Here is a 16,982-nt window from a genome sequence, read left to right as displayed (position 1 = left end):
GTCCTAACCTTTGGAGAAAATAAACCACCATTGTTTCATCTCAGCATGTGCATGTTTCACTCTGGAGCGCTCTGGTCCTGTCTGCCTCACCTATAGGAAAAACGAAGGTAAGATTCTCACAACCTCTCACAACTACGCACCTTCCATCGCCTTTAAGTGGGGACAGAACAGTCAGAAGACTGCTTAAGAGCTCAATATCCCGGCTACAGATCCCTAAGAACCCTGTAACTTCCCATGTAATCTGCCTAGCAACAAGCCTTGTGCACTAGTCTGCCTGCACAGTGCATGCCTGGACAAGCCTAAGGGGAAGCTCTCCCATCTGCCACGTCCTGTGTCACCTCTGCTTGCATTGTAAAGGGACAGTTTATGCACCTGCTGTTTCCCTCTAGCCATACCACTTCTATAGACTTGCAGTACATTATACCTCATTACTGCACATCATTGCACTGCGAACCCCAAGTTTTGCTAAAGACACCTTGGGAATCTCATCAGGGAGTCCTTGCAGAGCTGCACAACAATTTTTGGACCCCTATTCAAAAGTCAAGTTTCTTAAAGAGACAGTACACCTTAAATCAAAATGGCCGAAAAAGACCTTGGACAGTCCCCCACTGCTGAAACAGAGCAAATACAACCTGATACTCTCCATTATGAAGCCCAGGAGGCAGAGCCTACGCTTTCAGCAGACCACGTTGTCCGACCGAAGCGCTCTTCCAAACCCACGATAAAAGTCACTGAAAACTATCACACTATGAAAGATGAGTCATGTGAACACCTGGAAGAACAGTGGGAACGAGTCACCTATTACATGTCAAGACTTGAATCCTCATCAGGTGATGCCGCATGCTTACAAGCCGCTCTGGAACGGCTGAACACAGCTCATGAAAGATACAAGAGACTGTCAACAAGGTACATTACCTTTCTAAAAGACTCTAAAATTGATGAAGCTCTTTCAGACCTGAGCAAGGCAGAAGAGGTAGACAAGGAAAGAGATGCCAAGGTGTAAGATGCCATAGACAAGGCCGAACACCGTATCTCTCACCAGCAAGAAACCAGATCACACCGATCAACGTCATCTAGACGTTCCTCTCGGTCATCCGGGTCATCATCCTCAAGAAGCTCAGCCCTGAGCGACAGGATACTAGAGGCCTGCATAAGAGCAGAGGAATCCAAGGTGAGACGTTCCTTCACAGAAAGAGAAGTAGAGGAAGAAGCCAAAAGGACAGAAGCAGAAGCCAAAAGGGTAGAAGCAGAAGACAAAAGGGCAGAAGCAGAAGCCCTTGCAAAAGCAGAAGCTGCTAAAGCGGAAGCCAAAAGGGCAGAAGCAGAAGCCCTTGCAAAAGCAGAAGCCGCTAAAGCAGAAGCCACAAGGGCAGAAGCGGAGGCTCGGATAAAGATTCTTCGGTCACAGATGGAAGAGGAAGTTGCGCTAGCTAAAGTGACACTACTTGAGCAAGCATTGATCCAAGGTCCTGATCCAGCTGACTCGCCACCACTGGAAGCAGACAATCCAGTTGATCGCACAAGAGACTATGTACTGAATCAGTTACCTGTAGCAACCCCAGTTTGCAGTACCGTCCAAGCCGACAACACCGAAACCTCCAACTTACCTCTACCAGTGCCAGTGCCACCTAAAGCACCCAAGCAAATTAATAACAGTCACCAAGAGGTGCCCTCTCAAACACAGTCACCATGGCAAGATGGCATCCAAGTGTTTCCTGACCCACTTCCACAGCTCAAGCAGCGGTCATCAGAATCTACAGAGGCTAAACCACAGCTCAACCCTGCAGCAACGTCATTTTACCCGGGAACATCTCATCCATTCACGCCAGGTAGCCCATACGCCCCAGGGGCATCACGAGTCGTCGTGGCAACAAGTGGTGAGAAATCAGATATGTCTGATTTTGCCAGGTTCATGGTGAGCAGAGAGCTAATCAACACTAGTCTCACGAAATTTGATGATCGTGCAGAGAGCTACAGGGCCTGGAAAGCAACTTTCAAGGCAGCCATCGCCAATCTCAACTTCATTGCAGAACAGGAGCTCAACCTCCTGATCAAGTGGTTGGGCCCAGGCTCTACAAACCGTATCAAGAGCCTCAGAACCGTCTATGTGGGACAAGCAGAAGCAGGTCTCACTGCTGCATGGCAGAGACTGGAACGCACCTTTGGCAGCGCAGAAGCAATAGAGAAAGCCCTATTCAAGAGACTGCAGGACATCCCAAAGATCAACCTTAAAGAAGTCCACAAGCTTCAAGACCTAAGTGATCTGCTCATGGAGCTGGAGCTCAGCAAAAGAGATCCTCGTCTGTCTGGGCTGTGCTACCTGGATACAGCCCATGGAGTGAACCCAATCGTGGTGAAGCTGCCATACAGTCTGCAGGAGAAATGGGCAACGTCAGTCTCAAGGTACAAAAGAGTGCATGACGTCACCTTTCCCCCATTTATTCAGTTCTGCAAGTTCATCGACGAGCAGGCCCAGATGAGGAACGACCCCAGCCTCAACTTCCTAGAGTTCAACACTTCGGCAGCTGCAACATCATCATCAAGGTATGAAGGTGCCATACACAAACGCAGAGACATTAAGAACACTGTGAGTGTTAGGAAGACTGAGCTACCATCACCTGCAGCATGCACAGATAAACAGTACACCATCTCATCACGAGATAAGTCTTTCAATCAAAAATGTCCCATCCATAAAAAACCGCATTCACTGAACAAGTGCAGAGGGTTTAGATCCAAAACCCTACAAGAGCGCAAGAAAGTCCTCACAGAGCTTGGGATTTGTTTCAAATGCTGCGCATCACTTGAGCACATGGCCAAGGACTGTAAATCCATCGTCAAGTGTGAGGAGTGTCATAGTGAAAAACACGTTTCAGCCATGCACCCAACCCAGCTAGCTAGAGACACACCGGCTGCAGTCACCACCACTCCCACTCCAAGTCATGGCGGGGAGCCCAAGAATCAGACTGACACCACCACAGCCGTCTCCTGCTCATGCTCAGAGGTATGTGGAGAGGGCCAAACACAGAAATGTTGTGCCCGAATATGCTTCATCAAGGTTTATCCCGAGGGACATCCAGAAAAGGCAATGAAGGTGTATGCCATCATAGACGACCAAAGCAACCGGTCCCTAGCAGGAACCAAATTCTTTGAAGCCTTCGGAATTAATGGACCATCAGAACCCTACACCTTGAACACCTGCTCGGGTCGCATAGAGACTAGCGGCAGAAGAGCCCAGGGATTCATTGCTTCTCCTATCAATGGGAAGACTGAAATACCTCTACCAACGCTCGTTGAATGTGACCAAATACCCAGCCACAGGAATGAAATTCCTACCCCAGAAGCTGCATTTCATCAACCACACCTAAGACACCTCGCTAGTGTTATCCCACCTCTGGACAATAACGCAGAGATTCTACTCCTGCTCGGCAGAGACAATCTAAGGGTACACAAGGTGCGACAGCAGTGTAATGTGCCTGAGTATGCACCATACGCCCAGAGACTGGACTTGGGATGAGTAGTCATAGGAAATGTGCGTGTTGATCGATCAGAAATTGATTCCTTCAAGACTTATGTGCATGGAGATGGGCGCACAACCTGCTTAAAGCCATGTCCTCATCACTATGGAGTGAAAGAGAAGTCTCCAGACACAACACAGCTACCTGACATCACTTTTTCTCTGCATATCGACAACTTGGGAAGATCAGTCTTTCACACAACCAAGGACGACGATAAAGTAGCCTTGTCAGTAGAGGACAGAGAATTCATCGGAATAATGGACTGTGAGTTTTCTAAAGACAAAACCAACCACTGGGTCTCTCCATTACCCTTCCAATCTACCAGGGTAAGACTCCCAAACAACCGAGCTCAAGCTCAGACCAGATTTAACTCTCTTCAGCATTCTATGAACAGCAAGCTTGCAATGAGAGAACACAGCGTCGCCTTTATGGACAAGGAAGTCTCCAACAACCTAGCAGAACCTGTACCATCTGAACTGAATCCAGCAGATCACGCAACTAGACCTATGTTTAAAAGTTCTTTTGCTAACTCTTCTTGGCTTACAGGTCCAGAGTTCCTGCTGAGACAGTCAGAAGAGGGTGTCCAGGAACCCTTCAGCATCCTAGATCCAGACAACGATCCAGATGTCCGAGCTGAAGTCAATACCCTGGCCACCAGTGCAGAAAAAAACGTCCATCTTCGATTGCCAACGTTTTGAACGTTTCTCCAGCTGGATGAGGCTCGTCAGGACTGTCGCTAGGTTAGTGCACATCGCCAGATGCTATCATACGGACCTTAAAAACAAAGACTGTTATCGCTGGCATGTCTGCCACAAACCCCTTTCTGCTGAGGACATCTCCTATAGCGAGTCCCTCATAATACGCCACCTCCAACAAAGTGAATTCGCCATAGAATGGAAGTGTTTATACAACAAACAGCAGATTCCATTAAGAAGTCATCTCGCCAATTTAAACCCAGTCATCGACAGCTTCGGCTTACTGAGAGTTGGTGGTCATTTAAATCAGGCTCATCTTGGAGTGCTGCCCACAATGAGACTCTAAGCTATGACCATGAGGCTCCTTGTTTGGATCATCTTGGAGTTGCAGAACAAAATCCTCTCATCATTCCCAACAAACACCATGTTACAGTCTTGCTGATCCGACACCACCATGAAAAGACTGAACACCAAGGCAGGCAAATTACAGAAGGTGCTTTACGGTCTGCAGGCCTCTGGATTATTGGAATGAAGAGACGTGTAGCACAAATACTACATGATTGTGTGCACTGTCGTAAAGCGAGAGGAAAACAACTGTACCAGCAAATGGCTGACTTGCCTACAGACAGACTTTCTACAGAGCCACCTTTCACCTACGTGGGCCTAGACATTTTCGGACCATGGATGGTGTCCACACGCAGAACTCGCGGAGGCCAAGCAAACAGCAAGCGGTGGGCTGTGTTATTCATCTGCATGAGTGTTCGAGCCGTTCACATTGAGGTGTTAGAGTCCATGGATACCTCCAGCCTAATCAACGCCTTGAGAAGGTTCCTTGCCATCAGAGGACCAGTGAAACAGCTGAGGTCTGACCGTGGAAGCAACTTCGTCGGTGCATGTAGAGAACTGAACATCGACACCAAACCTATCCAAGATTAGCTGGCAGAGAAAGGTTGCACCTGGATCTTCAATCCCCCTCACAGTTCTCACATGGGAGGCTCCTGGGAGAGGATGATCGGGATTTCACGCAACATCTTGAACTCCATGCTAATGGACGTTAATTCCTCAAGACTCACACATGAGACTCTAGTCACTCTTTTAGCTGAAGTCTCAGCCATTATCAATTCAAGACCCCTTGTGCTGGTGACCATGGATCCAGAAACACCAACCATATTGACTCCTACTATTCTTATTACCCAAAAAAACTGACAACTCGGTAATGCCCAGCGGAGAGTTCACCCACGCGAACACTTAACAAAAACACTGGAAACGGGTTCAATACTTGGCTGACTACTTCTGGAACCGATGGAGGAAGGAATACCTCACCATTCTTCAAGGAAGAAAGAAGTGGCGACATCCCAAGCCGAACCTCAAGGAAGGAGACCTAGTCCTTATGAAAGATCAGACCACAGAAAGGACTGACTGGCCTATGGGACTAATTACTAGGATACTGCCTAGTCAGGACGGCAATGTTCGGAAGGTGGAGCTAAAGGTCATCAGGAAAGGTAAGACGAAGACCTTTGCAAGGCCAATCCACGAACTTGTTCTGCTTTTGCCCATAGAGAGCGTCCCTACAGGATGAACGCTACCGGACCTGAACTTTGAGCCATCCTTCTTGTTTTGGACTCAATTGAGCTTGTTTTTGCATTTAACATGCCTTTCCTTTCAGGTTGTATTATGGACTCAATAGTGAAATCCCCAAAGTGAATTTCAGACGGGGAGTGTGCTGTTTCTATTTGTCTTAGTTAAAACTGTTATTTAATGTTTTTCATGCTTGTCTCTGCTGCCATCTACTGGTCAGACCTTTCGGCTCCTCTGTTTCTTTTGTCCAGCCCATGGGAGTGTCTGATGACCCTCTTGCATCACATCCTGGTAGGTTCATTCCAAACCAGAGTTTGTGAGAACAACATCCCTTATTGGATTGGAGCTACTAGGAGCAAAGTCTTCTGACCACGTAGTAGCTACAGAGGCAAGCATCACTGGAGAATTACAATGCCAAGTACTTGGATTACTGCACTCTGCATGTCCTAACCTTTGGAGAAAATAAACCACCATTGTTTCATCTCAGCATGTGCATGTTTCACTCTGGAGCGCTCTGGTCCTGTCTTCCCCACCTATAGGAAAAACGAAGGTAAGATTCTCACAACCTCTCACAACTACGCACCTTCCATCGCCTTTAAGTGGGGACAGAACAATATGTACCCTCAGCCTGCGTGCTGTGCAATTGTTTGATTCTCTTCTGCTATTCTAATAAACTTTCATTTGAACAAAAACATGCAGGTAAATGTTTTACCTCAGAAAAAGTATTCTTTATGATCCCATTCTCTCCTGTCTTTATAATTTTTTGCTTTCTCACCTGCCCAGGAGATGTGGTTTGATCTGCACAGTAAGACACATCTATTACACAGTATATAGCAGGGACACATATATAAGATTATCTCAGCACAGGAACTTTTTTTTTAAACACAACAAATTGTGGAAATTATTATTAGTATTATTATATCTATTGATTAAAATCAACATTAAAATTAACTTTGTGAATGGAAAAATCCCTTTAAGTATCATATAATAAAAAAAGTAATACTTTGATATATGGAATGTATTTTAATAGTTGACATTTCTGCAACATAAATTGACATGATGTGGCTCGGAAAACCTGCGCCTCATGTCATTTTACGCTGAGGAGAAAGCAAAACACAGTGGGCATGGGATTTCTATAAAATCCTTACACTGTGATTCTACTGTACAACACAGCATTTTGGACGCAGCGAAACACACTGCGTCCAAAACGCTGTGAACCCTGATCGTGGTCACTCACCATAAGGCCTCTTTCACACGTCAGTGATTCTGGTACGTATGTGATAGTTTTTATACGTACCAGAATCACGGACATACGCAGACTCATTACAATCAATGCGTCTGCGCACACATCATTGATTTTTTCCTGACTGTGTCTCCGTGTGGTGTACACGCGTGCCTGTGTGCTCCGCATGGAGACATGTCCGTTTTTTCTGGCATCACTGCTGTCCCACGGACCACACTATGGCGGGATCTGAGAAACCCGTACCAGAAAAACAAGACGTTGAAAATAAAAAGCTTTTTGTACTCACCATCTCCAGCGAAGCTGTCTTCGGCCTAAGTTGGCTGCTGCTTCCGCGCCGGCTCGTTATGGTCATGCATATGCATTTATGCACGACACCGCGATCCGGAAGAAGCTGCAGCTGCAGCCAGAAACACAGCAGAGCCGAAGAGTTCAGCACCATGGACAGCAGGAGCGGGGACAGGTGAGTTTATCCCCATGTGCAATCACGGATCATGTATCACGGATTGCACATGGATAACCCACATGTGCCGTGAATCATAGTGGACTGGAGCTGGATGGGAATGCAGTGCTTACAAGCTCCACACCAAAGAACTAGTAAACACTGTGCATGTACATCCACCGCTTCTACACGGCAGTGGTGGCCAGTCCATTGATAACCAGCACTAAAGAAAAAAAAAGAAAAAACTAAAGATATCTGGAGAAGGGGCAAACTTTGATAAAACTAAATTGCAAAGTTGCTTGATTTTACTCCATTAAGAAAATAGAAATAAACCTTTTAAACAAAATTTACAGACTCGTTTGCATACCAATTTAAAAGCTGATTTCTCAGTAGCAGAATTGGACAGGCCAAAGGTATTGCTGGACTTAAAAACTTCTTGTTGTTTGAGTTAGAGTTACACAAACTATTCTGGTCGAGGGTCACCGTGTCAAATTGAACGAAACTTAAAGGAAAATGTGAGGAAATACTCCAGCTCACCCTTCTTCACTCCAGAATCTGACCCGGGCTGAAATAGCAAATCGAACAGAGGGATCCAACGTCTCAAGGAGAATTTGGAAGCGTTAAAAAGTAAAAAACTTTATTGTATCCATTAAAACATCCAAGAGTGGACACACAAGAGGCACATAAGAGCAGGACAGAGGATATTTCCTACGCGTTTCAACCTATTAAGGTCTTAATCATAGAATGCCTTCCATGATTAAGACCTTAATAGGTTGAAACGCGTAGGAAATATCCTCTATCCTGCTCCTATGTGCCTCTTGTGTGTCCACTCTTGGATGTTTTAATGGATACAATAAAGTTTTTCACTTTTTAACGCTTTCAAATTCTCCTTGAGACGCTGGATCCCTCTGTTCGAAACGCAACTTTAAGGGTCATTACCATCTAATACATTTCAGGCCAATCAAAGATAATGGTTCTACATCCAAAAATCCGACTGAATGGAAGGATGGGTGTCACCTTCTCCTGTGTGTGCACTCCAAAAAGCAAGAGCCGTGCATGCAGGTCTCTCCATTTTAGTTAATGTGAGTTGTTCAAATAGTCATGTTTTTCACTACACCCATAAACTAGTAAGCAAATAGCGATCTTCATGTAAAGTCACTTTCCCTCTTTGTTTCTGCACTGCCAGGGTCTGATGACCCCACTTCTGCCAATATAAAGGGTGGTCTAGAGATGGCCACACAGCGCATTATAAGATCTTAAAGGAGTTGGGCACTTTCTCTTAGTGCAGTTTTCTTTAGAAAGTGACCAGCCCTTCTGTCTATAAAATGACTACTGATGGAAGAGCATGTGATCACACCTGTCCACCAGCGTCCTCCAAAAGAGAAGCAGTTTTCCCATGTGAGATGTTTTTCAATTGAAGGAGGCTGATGGACTGGTCTGGTCACATACTCTTCTACCAGCAGCCATTTTGTGGACAGAAGTGCTGGTCAGTGTGTGAGGAAAGCTGGACCATTAAGAGAAAGTGGCCGACCTCTTTAATCATTCTGTTTACGCATTACACACCACTCATCATCTATCAATCATGGAAAATATAGTCACCGGACACAGACAGGCATATACAGTGGGTACAGAAAGTATTCAGACCCCTTTACATTTTTCACTCTTTGTTTCATTGCAGCCATTTGGTAAATTCAAAAAAGTTCATTTTTTTCTCGTTAATGTACACTCTGCACCCCATCTTGACAGAAAAAAAACAGAAATGTAGAAATTTTTCCAAATTTATTAAAAACTGAAATATCACATGGTCATAAGTATTCAGACCCTTTGCTCAGTATTGAGTAGAAGCACCCTTTTGTCCTAGTACAGCCAAAAGTGTTCTTGGGAATAATGCAACAAGTTTTTCAAAACTGGTTTTGGGGATCCTCTGCTATTCTTCCTTGCAGATCCTCACCAGTTTCGTCAGATTGGATGGTGAACGTAGGTGGACAGCCATTTTAAGGTCTCTCCAGAGATGCTCAATTGGGTTTAGGTCGTGGCTCTTGTGGCGCCCCTGAGGCTTCAGTCGCCACAGGGTACTGCGCCTCACTTGAGGTGAGGTATTCATTCCGGGTAAGGACTAGGTTCATTGCCGGTGTGATCACATTTCATCCATACACACAGCTTAGTAGCCAACCACTGGGGTTGGCTAGAGTAGATGTTGGAGGCGGATGTCATGGGAACGGGATATTGCACTCACTAGTTAGCACCTGCGAGGTGGAGCTACACGGGGGGAAGAAGGAGCAACATTCACACATAGTCAGTCCGCTCAGGACAGGCAAGGAGTAAATTCGGGATCTCGGTCCAGGCAACAGCACACCACTGAGGAAGGAAGCAAACGGGGGCACCCGCGGCTTGGAGCTGGAAGCTCAGCCCAAGCCCTCTAAACGTGGGGTGGAGGAAACTCTGGGAGAAAGGCTCATCCTTCATTACACCGGCGGTGACCCCCGAATTATCCGGGATCGACTGAAGCCCATCATGAAGGAAACCAGCACTCCAAGGTTGATGATACTACAGTGAGTAAAGAACTTGAACCGCAATTCTTGGTGTCGTCCCCATCCTTGCCGGCGCCCCGCACTCCAGCGCCATCAGCTACTACTACCACCATCATCCTCCCTGGAGCCTAGCTCTACCTGCGGAGAGCTGCAACATCCGAGCTGCGTTACCATCCACCCCAGAAGAGAGAGACCTTCCGCAGCGGTGGCTTCCCTCATATCCACATACCACAGGTGGCGTCACGAGACAACTACTCCCTTCATCCCCCAACCCCACCATCCTCTTTAGTGACAACGACGGGGTCACGGAACCGGGCCAGGCCGCCGTGACAAGCCCGAACATCACCAGCCCAGTGATGAGTGGTGAACCCAGGAACCATGTGGGTGCGTCACTCTGGCTGGGCCAGTCAAGAATGGTCACAGAGTTTTTCTGAAGCCACTCGTTTGTTATTTTAGCTGTGTGCTTAGGGTCATTGTCTTGTTGGAAGGTGAACCTTCAGCCAAGTCTGAGGTCCAGAGAACTCTGGAAGAGGTTTTCTTCCAGGATATCTCTGTACTTGGCCACATTCATCTTTCCTTCAATTGCAACCAGTCGTCATGTCCCTGCAGCTGAAAAACACCCCCACAGCATAATGCTGCCACCACCATGTTTCACTGTTGGGATTGTATTGGGCAGATGATGAGCAGTGCCTGGTTTTCTACACACATACCACTTAGAATTATCACCAAAAAGTTCTATCTTCATCACATCAGACCAGATAATCTTATTTCTCATAGTCTGGGAGTCCTTCATGTGTTTTTTTGCAGGCTTTCATATGTCTTGCACTGGGGAGAGGCTTCTGTCTGGCCACTCTGGCATAAAGGCGCGACTGGTGGAGGGCTGCAGTGATAGTTGACTTTGTGGAACGTTCTCCCATCTCCCTACTGCATCTCTGGAGCTCTGGAGCTCAGCCACAGTGATCTTTTGGTTCTTCTTTACCTCTCTCACCAAGGCTCATCTCCCACGATTGCTCAGTTTGGCTGGACAACGAGATCTAGGAAGAGATCTGGTAGTCCCAAACTTCTTCCATTTAAGGAAAATGGAGGCCACTGTGCTCTTAGGAACCTTGAGTACTGCAGAAATTCTTTTGTAACCTTGGCCAGATATGTGCCTTGCCACAATTCTGTCTCTGAGCTCCTTGGGCAGTTCCTTTGACCTTATGATTCTTATTTGGTCTGACATGCACTGTGAGATGTGAGGTCTTATATAGAGAGATGTGTGCCTTTCCAAATCAAGTCTTATCAGTTTAATTGAACACAGCTGGGCTCAAATGAAGGCGTAGAACCATCTCAAGGAGGATCACAAGGAAATGGACAGCATGTGGCTTAAATATGAGTGTCTGAGCAAAGGGTCTGAATACAGTTTTTATTGTTTAATGCATTTGGAAAAATTTCTAGATTTCTGCTTTTTTTTCTGTCAAGATAAGGTGTAGAGTGTACATTAATTAGAAAAAAATTAACTTTTTTAAATTTACCAAATGGCTGCAATGAAATAAAGAGTGAAAAATTAAAGGGTTCTGAATACTTTCCGTACCCACTGTATGTATTCAGATGGTTTGGGGCCACACATATGCTTCAAAGCATTACCGATTTATACCTCATTCATACAGCTGTGTAACAAATTTGTCGCACATTTAGAATAAGGCGGGAGTCACACTTGCAAATGACTTGCACGAGTCTCGTATTGGCATCACCCGACACGGCCTGTCGCTCTCTGGACAGGAGCGTCTCAGCTGCATAAAAATACAGGCAGGCGACCTGCTTCAGTCAGAAGAGTATGCAGCCGTGTCGGGTGATGCCGATACGAGACTCGTGCAAGTCATTTGCAAGAGTGACTCCGGCCTAACAGTCATAGAAATAGTTATGCCTTCTCAGCACCCTTGTGTTCTTATGCGTGTATGAGGCCCTAAGGCTCTATTCATATACTGCTTGTTCAGGCTCTTATAGTTCATATGTGCTTTTAAAAAAAAGGTTTGTGGGGGAACAAGAGCTAGGGATTTCTTGAAAGTAAATAGGGAAATTCTATTTCTTATTCACACAATGCAACTGGAAATTTTTTGTACATTCCTGGTTGGTGACAATTTCCTACATTTATATATGAAGCTAAAGGCCTTGTATTAGATTAAAGTTAGGGTACGCTCACACGAGCGTATGATTCGGACGAGTGTAATGCGACAAAATCTCGTACTGCAGTCGGAACAATGTTAGTCAATGAGTTAGAGCAGTTGGTCAGCTTTTTTCTTATCCAAATTCTGGATGAGAGAAAAGTCGCAACATGCTGCGATTTGCTGCCGAAATCATCCAAGACTCACCAATACAAGTCAATGGGTGCGAGAAAAAATCCTAGTGACGTCCATTTTTATGGATACAATTCTATCATGTAGCAGAGAACACTGTAAATGGTCCAATAAATGACTGCAAATGACTAATAGCTGCTTAGAAAAAAACAGATTGCACACTGAGAGCACAGTGACAGCATACTGACAGCACACGGATGACACGTGAGAAAAAAATTGTCCTACTCTCCTGGATGAGAATGGGACCATTTTTTCATACGTTTGTGTGAGTCCAGCCTTAGTTGAAGACTTGGATGAGCCAAGCCTTCATGTATTGTGAGTCGGGAGAGATAGCTGTTGGTGTTTTACTGCCAGTTACCTCCTGTGAATGGTTTCCTTAAATGCCACCATACACATTAGATAAAAGTTGGCTGAACTTTCAGTATGAGGTCCTCCCGACTATCCCCTTTCTGCCAAATGACATAAAGGGACATAAGGCCTCATGAGTTTTTGAGTTTTACCATCTCAGAAATGTATTTCATATCCACACCTATCAGGCCACGTGCTCACGCTGAATATTTGGTGAGTTTTTACCTCAGTATTTGTAAGCTAACTAGGAGTGGAACAATGAGAGGAAAACTGTAATAGAAACTTGGGCACCACTTCTGTATTTTTTACGCACTACTGGTTTGGCTACAAATACTGAGGTAAAAACTCACCAAATACTGAACTTGTGCACTTGGCCTTACAAATACTGAGGTAAAAACTCACCAAATACTCAATGTGTGCAGGTGGCCTCACAAATGCTGAGGTAAAAACTCACCAAATACTCAACATGTGCATGGGACCTTAGGATCAGGTGGTTGGAATTCAAGAGCTCAATCATTTTGTTCAGTGTAAAGACAAGTCGCTGTCAGATTATATTAGTAGTGGCTGTCATAGAGGACACTGTGTAGGTAAACCAAGAAGAGCATACTATCAGCTGAACAATAGTTGGCTGACAATTATCTAACGTATGGCCAGCTTAAGACCTAAATTTGAGCTGTAATTAAAAGGGAACTCCATATAAATGCTGAACAATCAGGTCTTTCCCCTAAGTTCAGGCACCTTAGCCTTTTCTACATTTTTAATTACCCTCTTAATGCTGATTCTCAAATTAACACTTTGTAAGCCTCTACTGACTCTCGAATTGATCTCGTTCTCTCTTTATAACCTCTTGGAATCTGTATAAGGCCAGCGTTCACACTGCATTTGTGTTGTACAATTTTCTGAAAATGCTGTAATGGGTTAGTAGATTGCCAGACAGTGTATGACAATCATCTCTTGGAAAAGAGCAAAGCATGCAGGCTTCTAAGTATTAAGTAGGATCAGTGCTGTACAGATCGGTATTGCAATGGGGTAGAGGAAGGTTCCTAAACTCCAGGTAAAGCTAATACAGTGTCAATAAGTCATTACATAGTCAGTGGCATTCTAATCATTAGGATCGGGTAGTTGGGACTCCCTGCAATACAGGGAACAAGTCAGTCCATGGGCTTTTAAGGCCTCATGCACGTGAAAAAGCTACCGGATACTTAATTGGGTGCTGTTTGTATAGACGTATTCTCCCCTAAACAACAGCCCCATACATACGTCATGTACAGGAGCAGCCGTCATTTGTGTTTTTATCAGATTCATAGTGAAATTAGCAATAAACAGTCTTAATGAAATTGGGGGAATATTGAGAACCAATTATGGCCCTATGTAGAACAGAAAGTAGTTCTGGAGTCAGTGCTCTGTAGGATCTCTTGTTCAGTTTAGTGGAACTATAGGATGTCCATTGCTGGAACAAAAAAAAACTGCCACCACTAAATGGTCTAACTCCAATTCATTTCAATAGAGACTGACTGCATGACTGGCCCCATTTTCACTGATGGTCAACATGTAGAGTAGCAATTTTTGGGACCGGTGTGGATTTTTGGTTACTTTGAACAGATCACCTATAAGCTTCCAAGAACCTTATCTCCTGTGAAGCCACAGCATTGGCGAATAGTTTTAGGGATAGCTTTACAAATTGTGGAAAACATTTTGCACAGCGCCTCAACAGGACAAAAAATATATATATATATATATATATATATATTTTTGGCATAATGAGTTTTGTTAGACATGGCAGTATTTTACCTTATGACTACCATGTTCACTCCATGTCAGCTTTTCAGTGTGCAGACCCAATTATATAAACCCTAGATCTCTGCTTCTGTAACCCTCAATAAGAAAGCTTGACTTCCGTCAAGTTCCTCTCAACAAGTCCAGTTTGAAGAAATTAAAAATGATTTCCTTACCAGTAATAATCATCTGAATAAAGTTCAGCGACAGACTGAGGAATTGTGTACAAGCCTCTAACATAAAGGCTTTAGGTAAGGAATGTTCTTTTTCAGTTGGAGCAACAGGTAGCTTACAGAAAAGAACAGTTAGGTTCTAATGTACTTTAATCATGTGGAAGAAATAATCATTTTTCATTAAAACTTGTCCACGCTGATTTACATTCAGATATGCTATAGGTGTGCTGCGGTCAAACCGCTGTGACACCCACCTATTCTTTGTACTCAACAGAGATGGCCTCAATGGTGTTCATTATTGGGAGGTTTGGAGGCAGCATAGTGAAATTACACACCACTATAGGGCTTTAGCGGAAGTTCCTTTTTAAAAGGGGTTTAAATCAATGATTGCACCTGTGATGAAAATACATTAAATGCTACCCATGATTTGGAAGCAGCAAGTATAGGATGTGAGGAGACATTGCTTATAGCTGGATCAGCTCAGTAACCAACCAATCTCAGAGGAGGCTTCTACCTCTGGGAATACACTGTGTGGGTTCCCTGATGACATATTTTGAATAGTATTGCACACAATCATAGTCTAATGTATTATAATGAAGACTGGATATGCATTTTCCCTGTGTCGCTGTAACCATTATCATATACAATGATTATGCTGCTCTGCACTAGATCCTGCCTGAAACCCTCTCCAGGGACTTAGCTGTGGACTATAGTATGGATACTCTGACGGGTGACCTGGAGTACAAGCATCTGTATTTCACATCTTCTTTATTAAATCCATTCATAGCCAATCATTATCTATGTTAGTGATTGTGAATGGTGATACAATCCATACGCAAAGGTGAGAATAAAGGCAGCAGGGCAGATTTATCACATACTGACACTATCAATGAATGGTATGCTGATAAAAAGCACCGCATGACGCCATGACGTGGCATACATGCCAAAAACACACTGTATGAAGATTGCAACATACAACCTGTTCCAAAATATTGCAGTATTAGTAATAATATGATAATAATGTGGAGGGAATTATCATGCTACATATTATTATTATGATGATATATATATATATATATATATATACACATATATATATATATATATATATATATATATATAAAATGATGCTAAATGGAAAATAGGCTGGTTTTATATACATATATATATATATATATATATATATATATATATATATGCTGTTCTTATTTTTATTTTTTATATATATATATATATATATATATATATAAACACACACATGCACAAACACACCTACCTTATATATCTATATACACAAACGTATGTATATTTTATATATATATATATATATATATGTATATTACTTTACATATATACACACATGTATATATGTGCGAACAAGGTTGTTATGTGGTAATGTTAATTTCTCATGCTTTATGGGTTATGTGGCACCTGACGGAGACATGTTGCTAGTATGATGCTGTATATATGGCATAGTTACATATGGTTACACCTGGTAAGTGATGGTAGAATGAAGCTTGTGCCCCCCCCAAATGGCAGCGTGATTTTACAATTATATGAGGACTACCCACTTACCCCCTTGTAAAAGGAGGGAAACAGAAACTATGGGGAATTTGTGGATCTGTGCAGCAATCGCCAAAGAAAAGGGACATCCAAGCGTGAAGGGACTATCTCATCCAGAGTCTCATCCAGTGAGACCGCCAGGAACAGTGTCACATCCAGGGAGACAGAGAAAAATATGGCATCCAGGGAAAACCTTAAAAGCAAATGACAGGTGGAGAGAGGTTCCCATCCATAGCCTGATGACAGTGATGACATCCACAGCCAGAGCCAGTGTCCAGAGGATGCAGGGAGGAGAAGCCTATGTGCAGCAGAATGAAAGTGACCCTGCCCCCAGCCCAGAAAGAAGAAAAGACAGATCCAGGGAGAGAGACTGGAAACCTGCAGCTCCCATCCACACTGAGAGAAGCCTATGAAGACATCATCCTCATCATCATCAGCACCACAGCGGCATCCTCAGATCAGGGCTAGAGGGCACATACATCCAGAATGTAGGCACACATAAAACACAATCCCTGAAGGAAAGGATATCCAGGACTGGAGACACAGAGACCACCCCACTGTGCCGGGCTGTGCACCCGATGGGGAGGAGCTGCTGTACAAAGAGCCTCACCCAGATCTTCTGCAGCTGCCAGGGCTGGTGAGGGGCACACTCACCCGGAGGGCACACTCACCCGGAGGGCTCTCACATGGAAAGGATGGCCCAGTCCATTGTAGCCTGCACATACCTTCTCACTGACTATTGAGGCTGCCATGTACTGGAATAATCCATGGCTTCCTGCTGTACT

General features: G+C 44.3%; 1 protein-coding gene across 8 annotated transcripts in view; it reads right to left on the bottom strand.

Moving 5' to 3' along the window:
* Positions 1 to 16,738, bottom strand: part of MACF1 (microtubule actin crosslinking factor 1) — a 519,073-nt gene extending 502,335 nt beyond the window's left edge. For 4 of the 8 annotated variants that reach the window (XM_075336189.1, XM_075336201.1, XM_075336203.1 and 1 more), the window contains exon 1: positions 16,210 to 16,738. The gene's annotated coding sequence lies outside the window, so the exon portion shown is untranslated. The remainder of the gene's footprint in view (positions 1 to 16,209) is intronic. The other 4 variants (XM_075336196.1, XM_075336199.1, XM_075336197.1 and 1 more) reach the window with 3 other exon arrangements.
* Positions 16,739 to 16,982: the final 244 nt, after the last annotated feature.

Source organism: Anomaloglossus baeobatrachus, chromosome 2, assembly GCF_048569485.1.
Source record: "Anomaloglossus baeobatrachus isolate aAnoBae1 chromosome 2, aAnoBae1.hap1, whole genome shotgun sequence".
NCBI lineage: Eukaryota > Metazoa > Chordata > Amphibia > Anura > Aromobatidae > Anomaloglossus > Anomaloglossus baeobatrachus.
The sequence above is the reverse complement of the archived record's forward strand: the minus strand, read 5'-3'. Positions and strand labels throughout refer to the sequence as shown.